The sequence below is a fragment of the Lactuca sativa genome, chromosome 7 (genome assembly GCF_002870075.4).
Source record: "Lactuca sativa cultivar Salinas chromosome 7, Lsat_Salinas_v11, whole genome shotgun sequence".
NCBI classification, from domain to species: Eukaryota; Viridiplantae; Streptophyta; class Magnoliopsida; order Asterales; family Asteraceae; genus Lactuca; species Lactuca sativa.
In genome coordinates, this window is record NC_056629.2 from 156,309,893 (window position 1) to 156,334,542 (window position 24,650).

The window sequence follows — 24,650 nt, forward strand, 5'->3', positions numbered from 1 at the left end:
GGGGGTCTGAGCCTTCATATATGAATCTATATTTCTTATTTGTTGTACTAATGCCTAATTAATTATTGTTTGTTACTTCAGGTCTATCTGATAAGGCATCAGCCACTTAGGATAGTCGAAGGGCAGTATCATTTTAGCATATTTCCGTTTCGAAATCCAGCAACCCAAAGCGACGTGTCTATCCTATCACCGCTCCCGTAAGTAGTCCTTCAGTAGAATAATTAATAATACTTTTTATTGTAGGTTACGAGATATACCTAAACCTAATGGAGTAAGTTGTATACTATTGTTTTTCTTTCCTAAGAAAGTACTAGTTCACTATAGCTAATAACTCTAATACCAATCCTTCACACCCCTGGTTGGCGGCAAAAACATCGGGCTGCGTAACATCATTTTTGTTTCACGGTTATCAAACATACATTGAACAATACAAAAGCATTCTATAATTTGCATACCTTTACTGATAATAGAAAGTTACATTGTTCATGTATTCCTAATCATTATTACATATTATCCAAAATATCGCACATGTCTTTGCCAGCATACATTCCATACCAACAAAAAGATAGTAGTATTTGTTAACAAAATTTCCCCTGATCAAGTAACATTCTAGCTTATTAAGTTCCCGAAAACACATTCGTTTTGAAAATACGTGAACATAAAGTTGTTGAGTCCACATGTTTTGACTCTAAGTAAAAAAGTACTTTTTCCAAGTTCGAAAAGTTTAAAAAATAGTTTCAAAGTATCATTCTGACTCATACTTATCTCTGACATATTATATATTCCTAGGTATATTGGTTTACTTACTAAATAAGTGATATACCTAAAATTTCCATATACTATGAGTATAGGTTTTTGAAATCCTAGATCAAGGAAGGTTGCTACGTATAAATCTTATTTCAATTCTATACGAGTATGTGTGCTAGGTATAATTATTTACTTAATGAATAAGTAGAATACCGACAAGTTACTTGTACTTAAAGTATAAGTGCTTGGGAAACTTATACTTAACATTAATACTTGTATATTGACAAAGTATAATGTTTTTAGAGTAAAATTGTGCTACCATGAGTCCATAACTGCTTGTATACGGCGTTCAAGATCTCTGATTGGTGCCACAAAGGATTCCACCAATAAGAAGTTCAAGACCTTTGATCGGTGCCACAAAGGACTCCACCAATAAGACGTTAGAGACCTCTGGTTGGTTCCACACAAAGGATTCCACCAATACAAATACTCAGAGCGCTTCATCGAAGTCAGGTTCAGAATAAAACAAAACAAAAAGGACAGATCGTCACCCGATAGGTTTCATAAACTGTGGGTCGTAGCTAGCAACCATGAGTGTGGGCATCAACCTGTAAAGAGATATACCGAACTTCCTCGCTCACATGGGATTAGCGGTTACGGGTCAGAGGATTTTGCTAAGATTTTTAATCTTAGTTGATGAATTAAACAAGTCATGTAGACTTTGTCAAGTTCTGATAGTTATAACAGTGAAAGCATATTCGTGTCTAAAACCTTAAGTTACTAGACTATGCTTTACACATTACTCCTAATTTTTATGATACTTAGACAGTAAAACAACTATAACTTGAAATAAAAACCAAGTTTTATCTAAAATAAACCCAATAATAGCAACACACTTAACAAGTCAAAGATGACTTCAAATTATCATCTGTATTGATCAATATCAAGTTTTAACCAATGTAAAACTTATGATGACAACATAATAGCAGTCGTCTAGTTTCAAAATATCCGATATATCATAAGTATATATTATTTAAAACTACTATATCCCGGTTAATGAAATTTTATGTTGATCCGAACATATGATCATATAAACATAATATTAACTTATATATCATACTTAGCATGCATTTTCACCTGAAAACATTTAAAAGGTGGGGCTGTGAAACTAACCCTAATAACATGATTTGATAGAATCTAACTAGAAATGGCAACAGTTCGTGATCATCAGGCTCGGGACAAGGAACACCTTTAGCAAACGAGAGAGTGAGAGAGAGGAAATTTGGTGTAATAAGAGTTAGGGGCAGAATTTCTATTTATGGACTGTCCAAGGCCCTCTCACGTCGTGAGGCCTGGCTGCATCACCTCGTAGACTTGCTTTTTGGGTTTCTAGCTTTGAAAGGTGTCTGGATAACATCTCAATTCATGAGAAAAACACTCTCACATCATGAGTCCTAAACTTATCACTCCATAGACTTTACATTTTTATTCTAGCCTTAAGAAGTGTCATGGAGCACTCTCACATCGTGAGAATACATGCTCACATCATGAGATATGATAGATTAGGGTTTCTGCAACGTGTCATGCTTTCAGACTGCTAGATCTTCGGAAGATCATATGTTTTACATTCCAATAGCTAATTCTCACTATATTTTAATTTCTTTTTATTATAGGGACTTATCGTGTTAAAGTTTATCATAACTTCTTCATGCGAAGTTAGATTGAGGTTTGTAAAAATAAATTTGAATTGTATCGATGTGTACTTTTTATTTATACCATATAATTGATGGGTTTTAGCCATAAGAACATCCTATGTGCTCATGCAAACCCTAATGCTTGGATCTAGGTTTCTCTATTGTACATGCAATTCATCCAAGACTTTAAACCCTAGTTCTAGCATACAATTAATCATATTAACATAAGAAAGGGTTTTAGATCTTACCTTGATTGTTATGTAGCAATAACAATCTCAAATCCTCCTTGTAGTGGCTTTAGAAAGCTTAGAGTCACAAGTGTCACTCCTCTAATGGTTCACAAACACCAAGAGCAAGAGGATGAAGAATGATAAGAGAGGAGGCACCCAAAAAATGTGTAGAAACCCTAAGGAAATCACTTCTCCATGTTTTTGGTGCTCTAGGGATCCTTAAATAGTGAGGCTATTAGGGTTATCTAACAAGGAAACCCTAATTTGAATGCTTAGGCCCTAAGCAACCCATGGACTCCCTCCTTAGAGGCCTTGGACGATTTCTAATGGGTTTCCCCAGAGAATTCGTCCACCCCTCTAATAGGGAGTCCATTAGCCCAATATTCAACTATCACACAATTGACAGTTTTAGTCCCTAAAGTTTATTTAATGTCTTTTAGCCACAAAGTTAATTCTTATTAATTCTTGACTAATATTAATTAAACAATATGATTTCTCCTTTAATATATTATTCTCATAACATATTAATAAATCATAATTAATCCTCTCTCTCCATAATTCATCCTATCAAGTTGCTTTGGTGAAGGCAACCCAAAAGGACCATGCACCATCGGGTCAAGTACATACCAAAATAGTTATGGACTTTGACACTAATCCAACAGTCTCCCACTTAGATAAGTCTAATAATTATTCTGTGTATGACTTCAGATCCTGATTTGCAATCGTAGCTTTCAAAAACCGTTGTCAATTCTGATCTTATCAGATATGTGTGTCCTTTAGATAAGGGATCATGTATTCCTCCATTCTAGATATCGTATAGATATGAGACATGGATTTCAATCATTCTCTCTATACTGTTTCCCGATTTCCGACTTATGACGACTGACAACAGACTACAATTGAACACATCAAATTAGTCCCGGCTTGGCCAAGCGCTTAGGTGCCATCACTAAATCATCGAGGGGCCCACATATATCGGTTTCATCCCACTTTGGATAAAAGGAACGGATAAACTTTGATTCAATGCTTGCTTGCACTCACTCACCGAATCACACACAACAATATGTTTTATGAAACCAAGTTACTGGTGCGTTTACATATTATCAATGTGTAACCGACTCGCAAGATACAACTCACACATCTCGGTTTCAAGAATATAAGATATTATTGTCTCACCAATCACTCGTGATAAAATCCATGAAGTGATCCAAGTGAGCGTGGGTTTAATCCAATGCTCAAACTCATATTCATAAGCACTCATGAACGTTATAGCAAACATTTGCTTATGTCTAATACACTTTAGACAATCCACACACCAATTCACGACAATCTTCATTCATACCTACTTCCAACATATGAACGACTGTGGTCCGTTCGAATAATTTGATTATTCTGAACCAATTTAATTATTAAGGAAGTCAAAACATCCAAAGTGAAACACAAGAATAATACTAATCCCATATGGCCCCAAACTCTGGGTATAAATAAAACATTTTATTTAATCACCATATTGATTACTCATTATTTGTTGTTTCAGGTAATCAAGTTCTTACTTGAATTATAACTACACTTGTCCCATGCTCTCGGCATGCACACAATATTTATCTACGGTCCTTACTATGTGAAATAGATCAAATGAACACATTTCCAATCATACTCATTTCACAACTCCCAATCCTTATCATAAGTATAAGAATATCAAATTCTTGTTACTTATGCTAGATTGTAACACTTTATACAATGATTCTTTTGTAAAGTCATAGCTCAAAATCAAGACTTGGTCAATCTCTATCAGAAACAATTCTATAGATATGATGTCTCTCACTCAAAGTACATTCCTTTTAACATCCTTCTTGCATAAATGTTTCTAATCTAGACATAGATTCTCAATATCCAACTCCCAATACGGAAACATTTCCGTATTTGCCATATGACAACTCATTATTAATAGAATCTTATGTATTCATAATAATGTCGATATGATCCATCCAATATCATACTTCCAACTACTCACAAGCGACCAATCCTTAGCGAGCTTTGGATCGTCCTTTGATAGTTGTTTAATTATCTTAGTCAAAAACTGATTCATGTCCTTTTTTCCTCTTAATGCGCCAGACATTTGGAAAATTTTAGAATGGTCAAATTTTATATAATTTGCAATCGATCCTATACCCGAAGTGTATGGAACTCAATGCATAATGTCTTACATAAAGATCTGATACTTTATCAATCTTCTGCCATAATATTTTATGTGCCACGTTCTCACAATTCGAACTATGAAGAGGGATGCCATAATCATAATCGAAATTTGAGAACACACTATGTATCCTTGACTAAATTTATTAACATTCCACAACCTAAGCCTTTAGATTTGAAATGAAGCATAATATTCTCTCCCTTAATTATAGCAAAACAACTATTCAACCCTTACGACTTTGCAAAGTATAACTCTTGTTTTCTATAATTAATATTGCTAACTTGCAATACTTTTCTTAATAATCATACAAGCACAACATTTATGCTCCCACTATCATGATGATTGTTATCATATAAGTATAACACTTATGCTCCCACTTGCTTTGACATGTATTTAGAAACCAGCTTAACTTCTAGGAAAAACAATACTTATTGAATTTCTTAAGTTCATATTTCTAATACCTAATGCTTTGATAATATTTTATCTAAGCTTCTTAATCTTATACACCTTTACCTTAGATAGCTCATATGTGTGTCTAAACAATTCAGACTAATTACCGAATCTCACAATTCGAATTATGGAAAGGGATACCGTAACCATAATCAAATTCGAGAATACAATTTTCACAATCACTATCTTCTTAAAATATCTCTTGGTGAAAGCATTTCCTCATAGTCATCTTCATGAAGGAGGTAATCTTATGACACTTACATTTTAATGGTGTATGTGTTCCTATCCATGCGAATTTTTCCAAAACCAAAGTTTGCGACAAATCCAAACTCTTATGGACCGAACTTTCTCAATCTTGATCTCTTGCCTTATGGTAACACGATTGCCCACCATGTCTTCCAAGTAGTTAAGTAGCTCACCCTTTCTTATCAATGCACTTTTCATTGATCAAGGTCCTTGCCTTTTATGCATTCAAATGAGAACTCATAGAACTCACATGCATAATTAACTCGATTGGAATGGCACAAAAACAAGATATTGTCAAAACGATAGGTTGTAAACCTCAAGTTGTGTGCTAGTGATGATTGATAAGGGTTATTCTTGATTAGTTCTTGAAACCTTTCAAGACATTAAGACTCCCACTGAATTCTTGACATATAAGATTCTCTTGTCAAGAAACATTTCTTGACAAACAAATATTCAAGAGTTAGTGTAGCTTTTATCAAGAATGAACACGTCACAAAATTGGTCCAACTTGGTCTTTGTCTTATCCAAGACATCACAACTTACCAATTTCAAATGTGCAAGAATAAGAAAACCCTTTTCCAAATTCCACATTTGATGAATGTTATAAACCTTCTTTAGACTTGTCACTCAATGTCACAATCTTAACTCTAAGACTTGTTTTTGGAACGAAGTATCATTGACTTCTTGATTTAACCATTCCTTCAATTCTTGATTCCTCTTCTTAGACATTCAATTGCACTAAGACTTACTTAGAGGATCAATTGAGATATGGTTCTTAATCATTAATACCTATCATAAAACATAATAAAAGGTACTCTCCCTTCTTCTTAGAATAGAGAAACTTTTATCTTTCTCCCTACTTGATTCTTCTTATTCGTTCTGCTGTTGATTGAAAGTCTTTCAATCAATTCAGAATTACACTTAATCTCATAATTATAATCATATTTACTTCACCTTAGTAAATCATGAAGAATATGTTTGTTACTCTTGTGGTGGATTTGATCAACACACTACCTTGTGTACTTGATCTCCTAGTACTTCACTTGACACTTTGTCAACGAATTAGTCTAATTTCCAAATATGTAATTTCTCATTCATCATGCAATCAATTTGTATGATTCCAAGTTTCTGTCATATTGAAACTTGGGCGATGAGAAACTTTCCCTATTTGGTAAATTCTTAACATTTCCACAAATAACATAATTAAGAATCAAATCCATTATTGCTAATAACTGAAACAATCAAACATCAATTTTCCATACACGCCATTGCAAGGATAAATAAATAATATAAAATCAAAATTTATTTTATTGCGGAAAAATTTGTCCTTACAATGGAATTCAATCGAAAAATTATGTTAATACATATTTCTTAGCAATATATTCTAACTCGAAGAGTAGCTAAAAAAATCCAATCTTCAAGCAATGCGATCAAAAACCATTTCTTCACGATTGGATTCCGCTCACTTCTTCCCTTAAGCTTCCTCTCTTTTCTATGATCCTACAAAACATCAAATGTAATCTTATCACATCATGTATTAAGAATCTAGAATAGGAACTTAAAAGATTTAGTTAATGGATTTTACCTAAAGTAGAGTCATACGTTTTGACTCTCCCATCTCCTAGATCTCTTAGGTCAATAGGGCAGCTTCGTCTCTAATGCCCCTTCTCTTGGCAATAGAAAAAATGGACTCTTTTGGAATGGCACAAGGAACTATCTCATAATCTACCTTTTATGGATCTCCAATGTCACCTTTATCAATATCCATTGAAGTTTGGGAGTTTGATTTACCAGACAAATTTGCTCGACCAGCTCGCCAAATCATTGTTGATTCAGCAGCTATAAGCAACCAGGTCAAATTAATGAGGGTCATGTCATGATCCATCATATAGTACTCTCTAACGAACTCACTATATGATTCAGGAAGTGACTGAAGAACCGAGTCAACAGCCAGCTCCGCACAGACAACGGATCCCAACATTCTTAACCTATCAATGTGTGACTTCATCTCTAGGACGTGTGCACACACTGACTTTCCTTGTTCATGTTGACTTGCCAAAAGGGCTTGAGTGAGCTTGAACTTTTCAAGCCTTCGAACTTGTGGGTTAGGGAGAAAAATTGGAGGAGGTGGAGGAAGTGAAGCATGATCTCTTGGTCCTTGATCGAATCGTGGAATATCATCTTCATGTGGAAAGCTTGTTCCATGGGATTTGGGAAGACCATAGTTGTCGTACTTTGACATCTACAAAATGGGAGAAAAATTCAAGTTAAGTTGATTAGATTCCTCGATGTGACACCAAAATGAAACATCGAGACTAGGATCCAACACAATACTCTACAACTTGGGAGAGGGATGTCGTAACCCAAATTGCAGAACATTTGAAGGTAGGTAAATGACGATTTACCAATTTCCACCATGAAAAACGAAAAATTAATTTAAGTTTTAAATCCATTGAAAATTCCTAGATCTTTTGAGATTCATTGAACTTTTCAATGGCAAGTTTAAATCTCGATATTCCCCTCGATTTGTGACTGGAATGCCGAGGATCACAAAACAGGGTGTGAATAACCATCCAAACTTACATGGTACCCTCAATGTTACAATCACCTATTCGATGTGCCAGTTAACCACACACGCTCCACCGAACTATGACAAACAATGAGTCACCCTTTGCTACCTTTGCTTAGAACCATTTAGTGTGCCGGTTAACCACGCACGCTCCACTTACGTCTTTGCAAGGGCACAAAGTGTAATTTCATGGAATTGCATCAATTCACTTTTTACTAAAGTAACTAAGATTGGGAATTTTGTAAAAGCATTTAGTTACTTTTGTTCTTCATTATACTTATAATGGAAGGTTTATGTCCTATCCTACCCGTTCGGCTAACGACCCTCCACTAGTCAAGAGTGCGGTGGGTAAGAGTGGATACCCATTCAATCGCCATTTTATAGACAATTTCCTTAAACACCCCTTGTAGACTAGCTTCGTGAATGAGGCCTACTAACGGTAAGACTGACTGTTTACTCATACATATATAAATTAGACTTTTAATGTTATATATAGTATAGGGTGTATTTTACACTTTTAAAATACTAGGTGTTTTAATTTAGTAAATTATACTTTCAATTTAATTAAATGTAAACCAAAACATTATGGGTTTATTAAATCTCTTTTAATTATACACCTTAATTAATCAATAAAACCAAAAGGGTGTGATTTGAACTTTTCAAAACAATACTAGGGTTTTAGAATTTAACATTTCTAAATTAAACTTTTAATCAACTTTTAAATTCCAAAACATGAGGGCAAGTTTTGAAACAATTCAAAACATCAAGGATCAAATAGCAAATAATTTAAATTAAACAATTAATTTAATGATTATCTAAATTTGATCTAATTTCAATTTCTTGCAAGATAAGTTACCCAATTAATACAAATAATCAATCTTTAATCATATAAGGAAGTTATTATCTAATCAATTGATAATTATCTTTTGTTTAATCAAGGATATACTGAAATATAACATAAAATTCGAATATTAAGGACCCAAAACAATTAAGGCAACTATCCTCAAGCAAAACAGCAAGAAATCCCAAAATCTGCTCTTACTGACGCCCGAACTCGCCGAGTTCCTCTATGGACTCGCCGAGTTGGAGCAACTCGCCGAGTCCACATTGGAACTCGCCGAGTTCATCAGCCAGGGAGCCAAGAAATCGATTTTGATGATTGAACAAATAACCAAGACATCAATACAATAGAAACCAATCAAGGCTCTGATACCACTGATGGGTTTTAGCCATAAGAACATCCTATGTGCACATGCAAACCCTAATGCTTGGATCTAGGTTTCTATATTGTACATGCAATTCATCCAAGACTTTAAACCCTATTTCTAGCATACAATTAATCATATTAACATAAGAAAGAGTTTTAGATCTTACCTTGACTGTTATGTAGCAATAACAATCTCAAAATCCTACTTGTAATGGCTTTAGAAAGCTTAGAGTCACAAGTGTCACTCCTCTAATGGTTCACAAACACCAAGAGCAAGAGGATGAAGAATGATAAGAGAGGAGGCACCCAAAAAACGTGTAGAAACCCTAAGGAATCACTTCTCCACGTTTTTTGGTGCTCTAGGGATCCTTAAATAGTGAGGCTATTAGGGTTATCTAACAAGGAAACCCTAATTTGAATGCTTAGGCCCTAAGCAACCCATGGACTACCTCTTTAGAGGCCTTGGACGATTTCTAATGGGTTCCCCCATAGAATTCGTCCACCCCTCTAATATGGACTCCATTAGCCCAATATTCAACTATCACACAATTGACAGTTCTAGTCCCTTAAGTTTAATTAATGTCTTTTAGCCACAACGTTAATTCTTATTAATTCTTGACTAATATTAATTAAACAATATGATTTGTCCTTTAATATATTATTCTCATAATATATTAATAAATCATAATTAATCCTCTCTCTCCATAATTCATCCTACCATGTTGCTTTGGTGAAGGCAACCCAAAAGGACCATGCACCATCGGGTCAAGTACATACCAAAATAGTTATGGACTTAGACACTAATCCAACAATAGTATGTACAAAAGTTCAGAATTATATTAGAATTTCCATGAACTACAATTTAAGTTCATTACATTACTTGTTTGACATGATCATATGTGACTGTTGTTTACATATATCGACTTATGTTATAGATCTGCACCATAACGGATTAGAGATTACTCTCTACATCGACAACCATTTTGTCAGAAGGATCCTCGTCGATGGAGGATTCTCAGTTAACATCACACTCCTGGATGCATTGAAAAGAATGAACATCCCTGAGTCTAAGATAGTTACAAGATCCTCAATGCTGATCGGATTCAGCGGCGAAACCAAGCACACCATCAGCGAGATAACTCTACTAATCTATAGAGAGGGGGTAAACTTTGTAAAATGTTTTTCTGTAATTGATACATTATCCTCTTATAATATCATACTAGGTAGACCATGGAAGCATGAAATGAAGGACATTCCATCAACGTATCATCTTTAACATGGTACTAAAGAAGGATTTTCCCTTCTATGAAGATCTCGTAATGACCCCATGAAAAAGGATGGACGAAGTCAGGAGCAGGGAATTGAGATTCATTAGGCTTGAAGAAGACAAGGTGATCAAAAAAAGGAGCAACCTACCTAACTCTTATGATCATCCTAAAAGGAAGGCCAACTCCTCGGCCCAAAGATCCTATAAATCAAAACCTTATTACAAACCCGGCCATCACACGGTCAATGCCCTTGAAGATGAGGGAGAGCAAGAAGATCTCCCTAAGATTACTGAGTATTGTTTTTTGTGGATGTTTCAAGTGTAATCTTTGCCTTGCTGGATCTTGGAGACAAAGCAAGATGGCCAAGAATAGGAAAAAGATCCACTGCTTGGAAAGACAAGTCCAAATGGTGTGCATATCATGAAGACTTTGGTCATGTTACAGAGGATTGGATATTTCTCAGAAAGGAAATCAGCTATCTCCTGTGTAAATGATACCTCAAAGAAATCCTAGGAAAATGAAAGGAGAAACCTGTGACAACCCGATATTTCGAGGCAATGTAATGTAAAACCAATCAAATCTAGGTCAAAATATAACTTTCCTAAAATCTTATTTGGGTTAATTAAAGTAGTGGGAATCGTATCAAGGTTTTCGTACATGTAAAGAACCCTAAAATCTGACTTCGGATGAGGAAGTTATGAATTCTTGAAGAAATTCTTTAAACACGTCATTTTAATAAATAAATAATAAAAATAATTTCGGAATTTGCCAACGGAATCTAAACGAAAGTTGTAGATCTTGGTCTCACCTTCGCGTGGATATAAAGAACGTCAAAAACGGAGTTCGTATGAAGGAGATATGAATTTTAGAAGTTTATTTAAAATAAATATAAATTTAATTAAAAACTCCCGGTATTATCCGAAGGGGAGTCATCGGATAGGACCGGAGTACGCCCTGCGTACCTTCGTACGCCCCGCATACTCAGATCAAGGGCCTCGGATCGTCCACGTCCCCCTATGCGAAGCTTCCGACCCACCTATCCGACCCGCCCGTCCGACCCGCCGCTCCGTCCGACCCGCCGTCCCATCCGAAGTGCGTAAGCGATGATGTCTCGTACGCGCTGCGTACCCTCGTACGCCCAGCGTACCAAGGCGGTTCAGTACCCCTATATAAGGGATGTGAGGCTTTCCGAAAATTTTGCTCACTTCTCTCTTTTCTCTCACGATCTTGCCTCGATTTCCGTGCCCGTTCGAACCCGAAGCTCTGGTCTTTTTGCTCAAGTCCCGAGGGTCGATTTTACTCCCGAGAATCCCGAGAAAAATCCGTTTTCCAAGACGAAACTCTGCCCGGTTTTCCATCTCTCTTTCTTCAATCAATCAGGTGAGTTCATACCCCTTAATTTACCTTTTAAATGTTCTATAAATTCGTTTATATGCTTTCAAGGGGGGGATACAAGTTAAATACTTATAGTTATTGCTTCAATCACATGTGATTGCATTAATCACATGTGATTAATAACTAGGGAAACCAGTGATTTTATCACTGTTCAAACTGTCTATCAAACTGTTTTTCTTCAAAATGTTTTACAAACCCATTTACTTTTCAAACTTATGTTACAACTGTGATTCAAACAAATGTTCCTTATACTTAAACTGTTTTAATCAAACCTATGCCTTCAAATTGTTTTATAGATTGACATCAAGTCGATCTTTCTTTTAAATAATACTTATGTTTCAAATGTCTTATAAAAACTTATTTATGCTTTTATAATATAAATTGCATGCCCATATATGTATAGATGTATAAATAATGTTTAAAGGGCTTAGGAAGGCCATCCACCCTATTTCCTTTTTCTCGATTTGGATGTGGTCTGGTGGGATTTCGGGTGACCATCCGAAGGTCGTTTCAATATTAATTATATATCCAATATACCTATATAGACATAAAAGTACTTCCATATTCATACGTACTAGCCACATCATTAGTGAGTTACCATCGGGGTAACACAGGATCATACTATTACATCTGTTAGATCAATGAGTCAGTTCATTCATGAGTCTATACATTACATTACTATGAGAACATATACAACTATACTAGAACGAGGAACATTACCCTCACATTAATACGTTAACAATTGTGATCCACTGTATCGGAGCATGCCTTAAATGTCATGGCCCGAGTTGTAGCCAGAATTCTCTTGGAGGGAGAGCGTTGAGTTTGCGTATAGATCTATACTGGATTGACTATCCTACACCTTGCTGCTAGCTACAGCCGGACCTGCAGGTCTGCGGGTGCCAAACATCATTCCGTTACTACAACCGTCCTTCATGTCGTTGTTATCAGTCGATAGTATGGTGCAATTATCACATTATACCTTAATATAAATCCGGTTTAAGGTAGTTAGTACAGCAGTAGTCACTATAAAACTAAGCTACAGTACTACAATGATTTACCCATTACATATTTTTAGTGATAACCTCACTTGAACTTTAATGTACAACCTATATTTTGTTAAAAGATAGTTTCACTTGGGAAATTTCACACTTTCACAACAAACGAACATACAAAACAGTTAAAGCCTTGGTAGAAGGCTACTTTATTAGAAAATATAGGTTTTTCTGAGAGATTCAAACTTTTACAAACACTTACATACATGAACTTATACTTGAGACATGTTCAAATGTTTTTGATAACAGACACCGACATTAAAATACTTATGAACTCACCAGCTTAATGCTGATAAACTCTTTCAAAATAACTTGTATTCTCAGGTCATCAGTAGATAGGTACCGATGCCAGCTTTTGAGATGATGGAGCGCACTCAAGACTCATCATATTATTATTTTGATTTACGTTATCTTTTTGGTGTCTAAAACTGTACAGAACACGCTTGTATTAAAATTATATATTTAATGCAATGGATGATGTTGTTTGCTTATTTACATTTACTGTGTTTTGATTACTTTACATGACGTCTTCCGCCCCAGAACGGTTCCGCCGTTCTTGGTTTTGCGGTGTGACAAAACCCGAAGAAAAAGACCAGGATCCTCAAAAGATCCTTGAAAGACCATGATCCCCTTAATTGACGCCAAGGTAATCAATGTGATCTCTGGAGGATCTGATATTTGTAGTACCTCTTACTCTACAGCAAAAAGCCATGCCTAGGTGTCCAAAATGGAGACGGAAAAAGGACCATGGAAGAACACAACGGTCACTAACGAAAAGAGATCATCTTCGACGAGGTGGATAGGCAAGACATCCAGGATCCTCACCACGATAGATTAGTAATTACTCTATACATCGCCAACCATATCGTCCGATGGATCCTCGTCGATGGAGGATCCTCAGTTAACATTATACTCCTCGATTCTTTAAAAAGAATGAACATCTCGAAGTCAGAGATAGTTGCAAGATCCTCAATACTGATCGGGTTTTATGGTGAAACCAAGCACACAATCGGTAAAATAAAGCTACCAATATACATTGAGGGAGTAAATTCTATATAACGTTTTTGTGTAATTGACACATTATCCTCTTATAATGTCATATTAGGTAGACCATGGATCCATGAAATGAAGGTTGTTTCGTCGACATATCATTAATACGTAAAGATGCCCACCCCATGGGGGATAGTAAAGATCTTAGGAGACCAACAGGAATCCAAGGAATGCTACAAGACTTCGATGAAGTCCTCAACAATACTGCAACCAGCATAGAAATTAAGGCAGGGGGAACGAAAATTATTAGAATCAAGAGAACATGATGTAAAAGAAGTGCCCCTGAACCTTGAGGATCCTGTAGCCAAAATTATCATAAGATCCTCAATGCATCAATAAGTCGATCATGATGTCATAAGGTTCCTCAAGGCCAGAAGTAAGACGTTTGCATGGAAGCATGAGGATATGAATGGTATCGAAAAAAGCATAATAACCCATAAACTTAACATTGAACCATCTTTAAGGCCAATAAACCAAAAGAGAAAAAAAATTGCACCGAAAAGAAACCCAGTTATACAAGATGGCCAGATAATGTGGTTGTGGTACAAAAGAAGAACGGTAAATGGAGAGTGTGAGTGGACTATATAGATCTTAACAAGGCCTATCGCAAGGAGTTCAGATCTCGAAGAAGCATTTGACATCCTAGACCAATATAACATGAAGTTGAATCCCTCCAAGTGCCACTTTGGGATGAGTTCGGGTAAGTTCCTGTGATACATGGTGACCAAAAGAGGAATCCAAGCAAGTCGGTAACAAATCAAGGCCATCCTTGATTAGAAATTACCATCCTTGCCAAAGGATATCCACAGATTAACAGGATGAGTGGAAGCCATAAACAAGTTCATCTCAATCTCCTCAGAAAGATGCAAGCCTTTCTATGACATCTTGAAGAAGAACAAAAGATTTAAATGGACCCAAGAACATGAAGATGCTTTCTAACAGATTAAAAAATATTTAATCTCACCACCCTTATTGGTAAGCCACTAAAAGGAGAACCACTCCTTTACCTCTCAGTATCCTCAAACTCGGTAAGTGCTGTACTAGCTAAGGATCTTGATGGGGACCAACATCCCATATACTACATAAGTAAAATTCTCCTAGATCCTGAACCAGGTACTCTCATCTTGAAAAGCTTATAATTACATTAGTAACCACTTCTACTAAGTTAAGGCATTATCATGAAACGCACCCTATAATTGTAAGAACTAACTATCCAATTAAGAATGTTATGAGAAAACCAAAATTGTCAAGAAGAATGGCAAAATGTTCTGTGAAGTTAAGCACGTGTGAAATAAAGTACGAACCAACATCCGCCATAAACTCCCAAGCATTGGCAGATTTTGTGGCTGACTTTAGTGATGATTAAAGTGCTGAAGTTGAAATAGAAACCAAACAACTTCTAGAATAGGAAAACAGAGGAACATGTTGATACAATAACTTATAGATCGATAGATTCAAAATAGGAAAGTAAATCAAACAAGAAGAAAAATGATCGAAGTTGTGTTGAATGATTAATAATCAATGCCTTAGAATAGTTCAACGTGAACTGTTTTGTAAAGACAAAGTAGGGAATCACAAGAAAATTAACCCTGACACAATACATGCATGCAATATTTATAACCTAACCCTAGCAACATAAACACGGATGGACAGACCCAATCTGTTTAATAAAGGATAAATGGATACATACAAAATTTGACAGAACGCATTTATAACACAACAGTCTCCCCCTTTGTGTCAGATAAGAAGGATATTCTTCATCTCTAAACCTTCTGAACTTAAAATAGCTTTTTCATCATATTCGAAAGCATGTTCTGAATCACGAGATACCATCTAATCATATCATTGAAACACTACAGATCTTCATCACTTTTGTGTTTGCACGCCACTGTCAGGTCCATTATATGATTCAATGCAGTAGAAGAGTACAAATGTTTGTCTAACAAAAAGAACAAACTCTTTTGAACTTTATCTCCATTTCGTCTTTGAAACACAACACTCCAATCAAATTTCTTGATTTTACCAAGCTTCCTTTTCTGAAAATTCTCCGTTTCTTCCTTCGGATTGACAACAACCTTCTTCTTTAATATAGTAGCTATCTTAACATCCAGATTAGCAACCTCATGAATATAATAGATCAACATTCTTTTAAGATGCAAGACAATAGGCTCATACTTTGCTTCATCCTTGGATAAAATACAAAACATGGAAATCCAATCATTGGGATTTAAGAATGGCAGATCAGCTAGTGTGAAATCAACTTTAACATGACTCGCTCCCATGCAGCCTTTAAACTTGATGTTAGTGAAGTGTTCAATAGGAAAAGGGGCACAGACTTTTATAGCTATGAGCTTCTGAAGACCCCATGTCTCGTATTGTGGCTGCCACTGCTTGAGATTGAATAAGAAGAGCATGTTATTCACATCATAGTCTGAAAGAGGTGATTTCTTAATATGCTGGAACCCTCAGAATAAGAAAGCTTTCAAAGTAAGAGGAAAATCAATCTGCGAGTTAGTTGTGTTGTTTAGGTCAAAAGATATCATTAGTTGTAACCAGAGAACTTTTGAATCATCTATTTCTTATTTCTGAATTATTTCAAATAACCAAGGAGGGAAAAGAGTTTTCTGAGTTTCACGAGTTACTTTCGCAAGCTTCTCTTCAGCTTCTTTGGTGTCTAACCCCTTGTGTATTGCAAAATATTATCTAGTTCCTTATCTCTTTTCTTAAGAACTGACTTTGCCCCTTCCGAGAGTACTTCTTCCTCCTCCTCATCATCCACCAGTTTTTATTTCCCTTTAGATCCTGAAGCTTCATTAAACTTGGGATCTATCTTTGGTTTATCTTCATGTTCAGCAGTGGTAGTGGATTTCGTAACTTTAGGATTGTGAGGCTTTGGTTCTTTTTCTTTTATCGGTTCTCCCCTTGTTTCGGAATATCACTACTTCCTAAAACACCCTCAATTTGATTTAAAACAGCAAAAACATGTTGGAGTTTACCTGCAAGGTGTTGGCGAACTGAAATAGTGAGAAAGGAATCATTAGTGTCAACAAGTCAATTTAAACATTGATTCACTTCGAAAATGTAGCTTTTGACTATTGCCATTCATTTTCTAAATCATCAACCCGATGAGTGGTATAGTTAAGCTTGAGAGACAATGTTTTGGCCTTCTCAGTCTTTTTTGCGAGTTTATCCATAAGATCACTTTTTGCAGCAAGATCCTCTTGTAGCTTCGCAATCCTGGAAACAATCGAGGCACTCAAATCAACATTGTCAACCTTGAGATCAGAACGAACCTTGGAAAGAGCTGTTGTTTCATTATGAAGGGTAGTTTTGAGACCTGCAATAGCTTTGTTTCTAGCTTTAGTATTGCGATTTAAAGAGTTCTTGAATTCGTCCATGAACTTGGTAACATCAAAAAGTAGTTTTTCGACTTTTTAAGTTGTTTCATGAACTGTCTTCTCAGAATTCTCAACAGCCGTTTTCGAATCTGCAAGATTTTGGACATGCTCCTTTGTTAGCGCCTCGATGAGGGATTTATGTGACTCTAGAGTGTACTCGATATTGGAAAAAGATTTTGAAGACTCCAATAGAGAATCCAATTTCTCATCGGGTGTTTTGAACTGCCCTTTCGTCATAGGGGCCTCATCGTCATCACTGGCTGGATGAACAGTAAAGACATAAGACAATGTCCTAAAGATCATCCTAATCATCATTAAACATCGGATCCAGATCGTCTGCCCATAAAGGTGAAATTGGAGAAGTGTTAGGGCTAACTGTAGTACCAAAATCAAATGCCCCCATATTAGATACATTGACAGTTGACATCAACATAGCGAAAAAGGTGGATTTTGGTGAAGTGATGGAATCAGTGAAGAACGTGGTGGTAAGAGGAACATAAATCTATGGCTGAGAAACACCAACATAAGTCTTTGCTGGTAAAGGAGCAATGGTAATAGGAATTGTAGAGGTGATTGGGGATGAAGTAGTAGTAGCAGAAGGAACATGAAATGTTTTATCTTGTGAAGGAACTGAAGTAGGAATCGCAGATGTTACCTTCTTAGTAGACTGAGTAGAAATAGGTTCTGAGACCATAGATTACGAAGTTGTTGTAATATCTTATGTTTCATTCTGAACTGCGTCTCGCTCTTCTAAATCTGAATGAGTGCCAGATTCGGAAGCTTCTTGACCTTCTTCTTAGGAGTAGTAGCAAGCTCAAAAGGTCTTGCCTTAACTTTTCTTTTTCCTCCCTTTTTAGGCTTGTTCCCTTCTTCAACATTATCACCAGGAACATTAAGAGCATGGCTTTGGGAATCGAACGAACAAAGCTAAACTTAGTGGGATCAGAGAAAATAGACTTATGGCTGTGCAAGATTGGAATAGCTGCAAGAACAGAGTCGTCGTGCACTTGAACCGGAAGACGAGTAATACCCCTCATGGCAACGATGGACCAAAATCGAGCACATGAAATCTCCGAATGCCTTGACGTAGAAATTGTGCTATGAACAAGTAGTGCCCAAAGAACGGAACCAAGATCCAGGTTAATACCCTTGTAAAGACCATAGATTAGCATGCAAAAGAGCTTGCTCACACTGTCTGAACCCGTGAATGTTTCAGAGAAACTCTTGAAAAGTAGTGGCAAAAGTCCAATCCACATGGGTGGAAGATTTGGTTGCTTGAATATCGATAGTAGAGTTTGATTCCCAAGATACCCCATTTGATAGAACATTTCAAGAATCGTTGAAGAAGAAATTGATTCAGGATCGATGCGGTCATCAGATATTGTAAACCTTAGTAGCCGGCAAAACCGGGCTTTAGAAATAGAGGTTTTGTTTGAATTGACCTCAAAAGAAATCAAAGCTTCATTATGGTTGTAGTTAGCGGTGGAGAATGCCTTCGATAGATGGACCAGTGGTATGCTTTCAACCATTGTTAGGGCTTGACCAAAGGAGAGTAACGAATACGTTCGATCAAGGATTTGACAGAATCACCATACGTTGAAGAATCAAGATCCAAACTCAGATTCTGATTTGGTTTGGTGTTTAGCATCACTTTGGAACCAGTTTGTTCAGCAACAAAAGGAGTTTCAGAAGAAGTGGCCATGGATGTTGTTGGAGAAGACGATGAATAATGTAAAGAGAAAATAGGGATTTTTGCCAGAGAGATTTTGAAAGTCATGAAGTAAATCAATCGTCGATTTTTCCTTTTATACGTCTATGATAAGTGGAGATAAAAGATCACGACGTTTGATATTCCCAAATCCTTTAAAAGTAGCTTGGGATTTTGTGACAACTGTTGCAAGTTAGGTGATGTTTGAACTAACACGCGTGATGTCATCCTTTTTCAAAATAAACGCGCCCTTTTGAAATCTTATCTTCATTGAACCACCTTTTCAGTTACACCCTTTCAGAAGTAGTAACCAATCACCATAACCTAAGTTCAGAACACAAAGTAACCCTTCGGAATTGAGAGACCAGACTTTTGAAAAATCATATAGATTTTCGTGTAAGAGTGTGCCAAAGATAAAGAAATAAATCAAAATATATATGTAGGAATCTGTGATGTCAAAATAAAGATAAAAGCAGACGGATCCCGAGCAACGATCTCTTCCTTCGGAGTCAAGAGAGACATGGAAGTGCTTGTGTGACATTCCATTGAATTACGATGATCTATTTGTTAAGAAATAGTGAAAGGCATCTTTTGAGTAGGCTTCATGGGTGGCTTAAGCTTCAACCAAATTCCGAAGCTCAACATGAGTCCGAAAGAAACCTACTTCCGGTGTGACTAGTGAAGTCATAATAACAAGTATGCTTTGGAATTATTTAAGTGCCAGGATAATTTAGGAATCCCCCCAAAAAAACTTGGATATTTTTTAAAAGAAATTATTGGGTCAAACCAAAGAGGAAATGGCTTGGGGATCATACTAAAATCACCACATGGGGACATCCTACCCCAAGCAATTAGGTGTGAATTCAATGCAACCAACAACGAAGCAGAATACCAGGCGCTGATCATGGGATTACAACTAGCCAAAGATCTTCAAGTCAAGGGTGTTCAGGTATTCGTCGATTCTTTATTATTAACTCACCACTTTAACGGGTCCTACGCAGTGGAAAGAGAGAAGCTAGCACTATACCTCCAGATCCTGAAAAATCTGGCTGCGGAGTTCTAAACATTTTACCTTAATCCGGGTGACTAGAGAAGACAACGTTGAAGTAGATGCCTTAGCCAATCTAGGATCCTCTTTAAGGATCACGCCAGAAACCAGGATCCTTATTACCCATGTGTTGATCCTGGCGTTTGAGGACCCTACTAAAAGTCTAAAGGATTCCGACTATCATAGATAAACTACCGATGTCGCTACAATTGAAGATCCCGAATTGAATACTCAGTGTCAGGATCCCAACATCAAGGATCCCTCACCAACTACAGGATCCTGGATTCAACCCATTATGGAATACCTCCAAAATGGCACAATCCCTTAGGAAGAGAAAAGCGAGAGAGCACTCAAAACAAGGATCTCAAGATTTACTATAATATTGTTGGATTAGTGTCTATGTCCATAACTATAAATGGTATGTAACTTGCCCGATTTGTCATGGTCCATTTGGGTTGCACTTCACCAGAACAATTTGTATGGATAGTCTTTTGAGAATAGTATATTTATGATTTATATTAATATATTATAAGTTCTAATATATTAAAATGAAATCATATTATTTAATTAGTAGTGATCAAGAATTAATTTAGAATTAATTTAGTGATCAAAAGGAACTAATTAAATATGGAATCTTATATATAGCATGGGCCAAGCTCATTTAGGTTGGGCTAAGATTGCATAGATAGTCCATGGAGTTTTAACACATGGATCCTATGGAAATGAAATGTCATGGGTATTAGGGTTTACATGAATGTAACCCTAATCCACCACACTCTATAAAGAGGCCTTTGGCACATGAAATGGCACTAGTGTGTGAGGGTAAGGGTGGGCCGATTTCTAGTGTGCTTACTATTGTCTCAAGTTTCCCATGATGTTTCTGGTGATTTGTGATTCCACTTGAGGCTTCCACACTATTGGGTGTTAGCTCTTAAATACCAAGACTTAAAGCTCCATCAAAAGGTATGTCATCTAAATAGGCTTCTATAGTATAGTTGCTTCATATTATGCTAGTTTGCATGAAACCTTGGGACACTGAATATTTTCATGTATAATAGAGAAAACATAGATCCATGGTTTATAGGGTTGCATGTACACCATAATAGTGTTAGAATGCTCAAAACCCTTCAGTGGTATCAGAGCCAGGTTTGTTTTTAATTATACTTGATGCAAATTGACGAAAAATGCGAAAAAAATCGAATTTCTGCTATTCTGGACAGTGGAATCGCCGAGTCCACTGATGGACTTACCGAGTCCATGAACAAATTCATCCAAATCTTCGAGTTGGTTAATGCACTCGACTAAGTTGGAACTCCATACAGCATATCATCGAGTTTTTTGGCTGGAAGTGGTCTAGAATCATTACCTTAAACTGTTTTGGTCTTATAAAACCTGTTTTTGATGTGGTAATGATTATGGTAAACCAATTTCAAAGTTATTATCAAAATTTCAAGTTTATGTGTGTTTATGTAATTCTTGAAATTGTTGATATGATTGTTCATACACTTAGGAATTATTTGCAAATTGCTGTTAGTTAATTCTAGATCTAAATGTGTTTTAATGGTGTCCAAATATTCTCCTTAATTTATGGATTACCAAAAGTCATTTCTTTTAAAGATCCATTAAAAACCATAGGTTACATAATTGAAGAGTCTATTCTCATAAATAGTTTTATGGACTCCATAACTTGTCCTCAAGTTATGGATGTTCAAGATCCTCCTCATTTAAATTGTTAAAACCTTAATTAAACTCATAAGTTATGAAAATCCAAAAGTTTTTGGTTTGTTCAAAACTTGCCCTCAAGTTTTGGAATTTGTAAAGTTTCACACAAACATTAATTCCAAACCCTAGAATTTTAAAAGTTAAATTTCAACCCTTATACTTTATAGTATTATAAGTTAATAATATATATGTATAAGCTCAAGTCAATCTTAGCATTAGTAGGCCTCATTCACGAAGTCGGTCTATAAAGGGGGTATAAGGTTGCTGCCTATAAAATGGCAGCTTAATGGGTGTCCACTCCCAGCCACCGCTTCCTTGACTGGTGGAGGGTCGTTAGCCGAACGGGTAGGACAAGGACTATAATTCCCATTATAAGTATAAAGATGAATATAGAGTAACTAAACCTTTTAAAATTCCCAATCTTAGTTACTTTAGGAAAATGTGAATATGGTGCTAACCCATGAAATTACACTTTGCACTTTGCTTAAGTCGTTAGTAGAGAGCATGTGGTTAACCGGCACACTTACCTGCATTTAACAAGGTAGGAAAAGGGTAACTTAATGTTTATCATAGGATCAGTTGAGCGCGTGTGGTTAACCGACACATCGATTAAGTGATAAATATTAAGGGTACCAACTATATTTTCATGGTTATTCACGCCTTGTTTTGTAACCCTCGGCATCCCAGTCACAAAACTTGAGAGGGCACAATGAAGATTGAAACATGCCATTGAAAAGTTCAATGAATCTCAAAAGATCTAGGAGTTTCAAATCCAATTAAAACCTAATAAATTATTTCGTTTTCATGGTGGAAATTGGTGAATTGTCATTCGCCTACCTTCAAATATTTTATAGCTTGGATTACGGCATCCATCTTACAAGTTATGAAATACTATGTTGGGTCCTAGCCTTAATATTTCATATTGGGTGTTATATTAAGGACTTAAATCAACTAACTTGATTTTCTCCAATTGTAGATGTCTAGTTTAGACAACTATGATCTTCCCAAATCTCATGGAAATCATACTTCTCTACCTCCACCTCTTCTATTTATTCTCCCAGACCATAAGCTTGAAGACTTGAAAAATCCGAGGTCACTCAAGCCCTACTAGCAATGAAACATAAAGATGGAAGACATGTGTTCACTCATGACTTAGGAATGAAGTCACACATTGATAGGTTGAGAATGTTAGGTGTCGTTGTCCCAAGGAAGTTGGCTACTGATTGGGTTCTTCAGTCACTTCCTGAGTCGTATAGTGAGCCTAATAGATCTATCTTATTTGCTTGTTGCTGATGAATCAGAAATGATTTGGCCTAATGGTCAGGAAAATATGGGTGGAAGGTCTATTTCTCAAACTTCCATGGACATTGACAATGCTAACATTGGAAGTACAGAAAAGCCTTCTCTTCCCAATGGAAATGGATTGGCCTTGCTCAACCCGGTTGACCAAAAGGTAAAGGGAAAAGCTAAGTCTGTGATAGTCTCGTCTACCATTCCTAAAGAGTCTATATGCTTTCATTGTCAAGAGAAGGTGCATTGGTTGCAAAACTGCCCTAACTACCTGCAAGATCTAAGAGAAAAGGATGAATAAAAAGGGTTTGACTCTGATTTAGGTAAGTCCACTATCTAACTCTGTTAAGTTCCTAATTGATGATTGTTAATAAATGATGTGACTAGTTTGCATTTTGTGTGGCAGGATCAAGCAAAGGGAAGGAAGCTTAAAAGAAGAGTATGTTGTATCTGATCGAGAAGATGGATTTCAATCGCATTGTTCGAAGATCGTATTCTTGAGCTACTACTTAGGAGTTATGATACATTGCTAGGAAATATGTAATAACATAGTTTTGGTTTAAAGTTGCATTATAAGGAAAAGTTTTTCCGCGTTTTATAAATAAATAAAATTTTGTTTTACTTTATTTTATATCTCCTTGCTATGGCATTTATGGAAAATTCACGTTTGTATGTTTCTAGCAATATTGGAAATATGAATTTGATTCTTTCATTTGTGGTAATGTCTAAATTTACCAAATAAGTAAAGATTCTCATCACCCAAGTTTTCAATTGGACTGAAACTTGGAATCATGCAAGTTGTATAGTATGATGAATGATAATTTACATCTTTGGAAAATTAAGACTAATTCCTTGTTTGCATGTATATGTGAGTCAAGTGAAGGACTAAGGGTCGACTACACATTCCTATACACTGGTCAAGTCCACCACAAAAGATCGATAAGACTATTCATCATGATTTACTAAAGTTTACTAAATATGGTTATACTTAATAGTTTAAATATAATTCTGAAACATTGAAAAATTTTCGATGTATGGCAGAACGAATGGGAAGAATCAAATTAGTCAGAAAGATAAAATTTTATCAAATCTTAAGCGATGGGAGAGTACTTTAGTATCATGTTTTGTGATCATCTTAATGATTAAGAAACCACATCACAATTGGTCCTCTAAAGCCATCTTAGTGCATTCCAATGGCTAAGAAGAGGAATCGTGAATTGTTGAAATGGTTAAATCAAGAAGATGAGTCATACATCGTTCCAAAACAAGTCTTAGATTCATATTCCAAGATTGTAATTGGAGTGACACATCTTAAAGAAGGTTTATTAACACTTGTCAAATGTAAGAGTAAAATGTGTCCTACTCTTGTACATTTG